The following is a 6,326-nucleotide window of genomic DNA, read 5'->3' as shown; positions in this document are numbered from 1 at the left end:
ATGTATGTATGTATGTATGTATGTATGTATGTATGTATGTATGTATGTATGTATGCATGTATGTATGTATGTACATACAGTGGTGCTTGAATGTTTGTGAACCCTTTAGAATTTTTTTTTTTTAAGTCAAATCCTCTGGACAGATTCTTTCTGTTGAAATGTTTTGTCTTTTATCCCAAATGAAAAAAAAAAAAAGACTTGTTCAGTCTGAGGAGCTGCACTAAACTAAGTCTTATAAATAGCACCTTCTCATAGTGGACCAGTGTCGATTTGTCCTGAAGGTAAACACACCTTACCTGCAGGAGCAACACCCTCCTTTCCTTCAACAACATTGTCGGGGTTTTGCATTACAAACACTTCACAGTCATCGGATAATAGTTAAATTAAAGGTTAATGCTTAAAGCTACTTGTGCTTTGTTTTGTGTATTTTATTCATAAATATGTGTTGCAACTTCTGGTTGCATAAGTGTAGTATTTGTTGGCTATGATCCTTTAAAAGTCCTATTTGTGACGGAGCTCCTCGTTTATGGCCGTCCCACCCTGAATACACCTGAACTCGTCTGATCTCGGAAGCCAATCAAGGTCGGGCCTAGTTAGTACTTGGATGGGAGACTGCCTTGGAATACCAGGTGCCAAGAGCCATTGTCAGTAATGGGGGCTAAGCCCCCTAAAGGTCAGATCCTAGAATCGCCCCTGGTTCTGACAGACAACCTCTGGTTCAAAGGTCATGATCAGGAAAGCCCTTCTTCATGCTACGCACGTCAGTGAGACACAACTTTTGCACTTCTCATGGACCAGTCTGGTGTTTTTGATCTTGTGCTTCTATAAAATACAACATTGCTTTATGACTTACCAAAATATGATTTCCACATGAGGCCCATATTCCTCAATACAGCCGTTAGAAACATGGTCTTATACGCATTTATGAAACAATCAGTACTGTCTATTTATTTATTTATATTTGTTGTCAGTCAAATGGCTTGGATAAAATATTTTAATACTATATTATACATGCTGGTGCCTGTTTTTACGCATGTGCATTAGTAACTGTAAAAAGGTAAATGTGATCAAACTCTATGGAGCGTTTATATTTTCAGTCATTCAAGCTGAAATTTAACAGTAACCCACATAATTTACTATAATTTACTATAATTTACTATGTGTAAAGTTTCACTGTAATACTGAAAATCACTGATGTGAATATAAATGGGACATTTACCTTTCGTTTTTTAGAGCAACTACAATTTCAGTGTGGATTTTTAAATTTAAAAATTACAGTTGAATACATCACAAATCTTCACATGGCCAAAAGAAAGAAAACCGTGGAAATGCAACATTTATTTTACCTCATCGTGTCTCATGAGCACCAAGATCTGGTATTCTGACCTGACTGGGGAGAAGATCTGAATGTGGAGCTGATGGTGATCTTCTCTGGTGACCCTTAAACTTTTGGCTTCACTGTAACCTGCAGAGATGTTGCTCAGCTGATTACAGCACCTCACACTGAGGAAGTCTTCTGGATGAAAGACGAAAAGTTTTTTTGTTTTGTTTTTTGAATGTCCAGATTTAACTTTTTTAGATTTTTCTACCTGGATTATTGAGCATCAGGATATTTCTGTTCAGAGCCCTGAGACGACTTCTGTTGTAACTTGGAGCTACAGAAATAAACTGAATTGAATTGAATGAGTGTAACTGTAATCATGAAATATATAATGATAATAATATTTAATTTCAATAAATTATTTTTGAATTGAAATGTTTAGAAATATAAAAATGAAAGTCATGCATGAGTCATGTGTTGATGTGAGGGGACGGGAGGAACATGAGGATCGAGTTAAGGGAGTTACTTAATCATGTTGAGTAACGACTGATTCTTCTTTGTTGAAACGTTTCAACTTTTACCCAAAACTTCTTGAGTCAGAGGAGCAGCAACAATCAGAACCTTCTTCTATCAACCAGTTTGCTGCTGACAGCCAGAACCATGGAGGACCATCAGCTTCATGACTGTTAGTGCCCTGACAGCCACTTGCTACTCACAGAGGGCTGAGTGATGCTAGGAATATTTGTGAATCGAGCCTGTTGCAAATGTAAAGTTCAAATATTCTAAAAAAGGGGGAGACTGGTTCATTTTAATTTGTGTGAAGTGATATTTCTTGAAAATGATGTATCTAATGACACAAAGTCTTTTATTGTCCTCAGAGGTCTGCCCTAAAAATAATGATTTCATTCAGAAACACATGATGTCTTTAACAAAGCTGCACAGCAGGAGGTGCTTCCACCAGAGAGGAGCACAGCAGGAGGTGCTTCCACTAGAGAGGAGCACAGACAGGAGGTGCTTCCACCAGAGAGGAGCACAGACAGGAGGTGCTTCCACCAGAGAGGAGCACAGACAGGAGGTGCTTCCACCAGAGATGAGCACAGACAGGAGGTGCTTCCACCAGAGAGGAGCACAGACAGGAGGTGCTTCCACCAGAGAGGAGCACAGCAGATGGTGCTTCCACCAGAGAGGAGCACAGACAGGAGGTGCTTCCATCAGAGAGGAGCACAGACAGGAGGTGCTTCCATCAGAGAGGAGCACAGCAGGAGGTGCAGAGGGACCAGCTGGATCTCCTCAGGAGGCACAGCATCTGTAGCGCAGGTGTCCTCCGTGTCTGATCTCCTCTTCCTCTGCTCCAGGACTCTGGTGGAGTCTTCATGACCAGGAGCTCCGCGGCTCCTGCGCGCTCACTCAGCGCGCGCGGCTCCGGAGGATCGATTCCTCTGAAGACTCATATTGTGCTGGAAGGCGTGGCTTGCTGTCACCCACACAAGGTTACATTTTCCTCCTGATCCGCGCGGCTGGGCTTCATCTCTACATCAACAGCGCGTGCACAGATCAAGCTCAAACAGCAGATCCGCTCGGGACATGAAGGTAAAGCCGCATCTTCTTCGTGCATCATCATCATCATCGACTGCAAGGTCAGATTAAATCAGCAGGGATCAATGGCTGAGCACAGCGCGTGACTCGAATGTTAATTGACTGACATCACTTGAAGCTTCTGCGCAGGTTCACGTGCATGAATTCTGTTTTCTTCCGACATCGATTGAAAAAAGTGCAGCGTGCACAACCCGAGACTGTCGCACTTCCAGTTAGAGACGGTGTGCTCTGCGTAAAAATGAGCACTGGCAGGTGGAGGCATGGCACACATGAAGGTGGGCCACATGAAGGTGGGCCAGAACCGGTCCTGACTCCGAACCGCAGCCTCGCTTCCATTCATACCTGGAAAATGATGCTTCAGTCACACAGGCGGAATAAAAAGCCATAATCGTCTGAATCTTTATATATTCATAAATAACAATATAAATAATATCCAGTCACATTATGTGTGAGGAGATCCAAAAGTTGAGCTAGCAGTCAGTAAAGCTGAAAGGCTGTTATAGGGCGGGAGTGGGACTCATTTTCAGCCCTGGAGACTCAAACTGCCAACTTTAGATCACGACCTATTATTAATGAAATCATGTAATTATAAACTCACATCAGGGTGATCCTACAATCTGACCTCTAGGTTTTTGTTGGCCCCCAGTGCTTACAGTGGCTCTTGGCTTGAACAACGCAGTGGCCATTAGCGTCAAGCATTTGTAAAATGGGGAGGGACACACTAGTCGGGGGTCCTCCCCCCCAAAAAATTGAATAAATTAGATGCCATTTCCTGCATTCTGGTGTATTTTAACGGGTTGTTTAACATATAGTTTTATCTCCACAAGTAAACCCTTGATTCAATAACTATTTTAGAGTTAATGGCACAACAAGACCTGCCTGACCAACAGCTCCCCTTGTGTGAATGGAGCACACTCCACTTCTCAAGCATCCTAGCCACAGTCTAAGAAACACAGTGTAGCATAAGTTAACTTTTAGGAAAAAATCACTAGGCAATATGAAACAATAATAATAATAATCACTCCTTCTTACCAGTGGTCTAGCATAAAGCAATATGATCATCATCCATCATGTTTATTAGTAGATTAAAATACTTAATTAAAACTCCAGAAATGGGCTAGGTCTACTGTAATGGTACCCAGTTGTAGGGTCAAGAGACAAACATGTAGCATTAACACAGCATGAACAACATTCAGAAATTGTTTCTATTAGAACATTATTAAATATTTTACGTGAGATCACTCGTCCCACGAGGAAATGCAACCCAGGCTGAGCTAACCTCGGACAAACAAAGATAGCTGTAATGGTGGAGGTAGTGAAGCTCGTGGTGTTACCTGAGGCATTCGTGCCTTATTGACCACCATTAAGGCAAAGAAGAAAGGACAACATTTAAGCTGCTAATAACTTAAAATAGTCAGTGGATGTTTTCATGCCACAGAGCGACACAGGGCAAGAACTCAGTGAAGTTCAGTATGTAAGAGTGTAAATTTTACACACACAACCTATTAAACACTTTGTACAAAATCAGTTTAGTTTTAACAAAGACTAAACTTAACCAGAAGTTACAACATATATTTAAACACAAAACAAAACACAACTAGCTTTAAGCATTAAAATTCAATTCAGTTCAGTTTATTTCTAAAGCTCCAAGTCACAACAGAAGTCGTCTCAGGGCCTGAACAGAAACATTCATGTATAAAATAATAATTGAACATTATTTATCTGAGGAGCAGCTTTGAGTTTAACTCCATCACTGAACTCTCATCTTGAACAAGCATGAAGGCGACAGAGGAAAGAAAAACTCCCTCATGAGGAAGAAACCTTTAGCAGAACCAGGATCAGGACAAGAGGACCACCTGCTTTGACCGGCTGGGTTTGGTAGGAATAGATACACAATGGCAGATCAAGAATCACATGTTAAGATAGAAATAGTATCAAATGAAAACTATTCAATTTTAACAATTCATTTAAGGAAATGAGGTCAGTTTGTCCTCTAGTAGTCTAAGTCTATAGCAGCATGACAAGCCAACCCTAACTATAGGATTTACCAGAAAGGAAATTCTTAAGCCCAGTCTTAAACTGGACAATGTGTCAGCCTCATGGACAGAAACTGGAAGTTGGTTCCACAAGAGAGGAGCCTGAAAGATCTGTCTCCTATTCTGCTTTTGGAAACTCTAGGAACCACAAGTAAACCTGCAGTCTGAGAGTGAAGTGCTCTGTTAGGAAAATATGGAACAATAAGAGATGTCATATAAGATGGAGCTAGGTTGTTGAGCGCTTTGTAGGTTAGAAGTAGGATTTTGAATTCTATTCTGGATTTGACAGGGAGCCAATGGAGAGAAGCTAAAACTGGAGAGATATGATCTCTCCCAGTAACTCCAGTTAAGACTCTGGCAGCAGCATTTTGGATCAGCTGAAGACGCTTTAAGGAAATATTTGGACACCCAGATAATAAACCATTGCAATAGTCCAGTCTAGACGTGACGTGACGTGGGAGTATGGGGTACCGGGCCCTCTGATATGGGCTGTTAGGTCCCTGTATGACCGGTGTCAGAGCCTGGTCTGCATTGCCGGCAGTAAGTCGGGCTTGTTCCCGGTGAGAGTTGGACTCCGCCAAGGTTGCCCTTTGTCACCGATTCTGTTCATAACTTTTATGGACAGAATTTCTAGGCGCAGCCAAGGTGTTGAGGGGATCCGTTTTGGTGGCCTTAGGATTGCGTCTCTGCTTTTTGCAGATGATGTGGTCTTATTGGCTTCATCAGATCGTGATCTACAGCTTTCGCTGGAGTAGTTTGCAGCCGAGTGCGACATGGCCGGGATGAGGATCAGTTCCTCCAAATCCAAGGCCATGGTCTTGAGCCGGAAAAGGGTAGAGTGCCCTCTCTGGGTCAGGGAGGAGGTCCTGCCCCAAGTGGAGGAGTTCAAGTATCTTGGGGTCTTGTTCACGAATGAGGGAAAAATGGAGCGTGAGATCGATAGGCGGATAGGTGCAGCGTCTGCAGTGAAGCGGGCGCTGTACAGGTCTGTCGTGGTGAAGAGAGCTGAGTCAAAAGGCGAAGCTCTCAGTTTACCGATCAATCTACGTTCCTACCCTCATCTATGGTCACGAGCTTTGGGTTGTGACCGAAAGAATGAGATCTCTGATACAAGTGGCCAAAATAAGTTTTCTCCACAGGGTGTCTGGGCTCTCCCTTAGAGACAGGGTGAGAAGCTCGATCATCCGGGAGGGACTCAGAGTAGAGCCGCTGTTTCTCCACGTCGAGAGGAGCCAGTTGAGGTGGCTTGGGCATCTGTTTAGGATGCCTCCTGGACGCCTCCCTGGTGAGGTGTTCCGGACACGTCCCACCGGGAGGATATCCTCAGGGAGCGTGGTGGGACATATGGTTGTAGCAAATCAGAGAGATGGGGG

General features: G+C 43.1%; 1 protein-coding gene and 1 pseudogene across 1 annotated transcript in view; both read left to right on the top strand.

Annotated features, from left to right (window-relative positions):
- Window positions 1-522: 522 nt before the first annotated feature.
- Window positions 523-641, top strand: LOC119423262 (annotated as a pseudogene).
- Window positions 642-2,832: 2,191 nt separating this feature from the next.
- Window positions 2,833-6,326, top strand: part of gprin3b (GPRIN family member 3b) — a 7,122-nt gene continuing 3,628 nt past the window's right edge. Inside the window, exon 1 of the mRNA XM_037690655.1 lies at window positions 2,833-2,911. The gene's annotated coding sequence lies outside the window, so the exon portion shown is untranslated. The remainder of the gene's footprint in view (window positions 2,912-6,326) is intronic.

This window comes from Nematolebias whitei, chromosome 16, assembly GCF_014905685.2.
Source record: "Nematolebias whitei isolate Nwh7 chromosome 16, NemWhi1, whole genome shotgun sequence".
NCBI lineage: Eukaryota > Metazoa > Chordata > Actinopteri > Cyprinodontiformes > Rivulidae > Nematolebias > Nematolebias whitei.
Note: the sequence above shows the minus strand (reverse complement) of the source record. Positions and strands in the feature narration are given on the sequence as shown.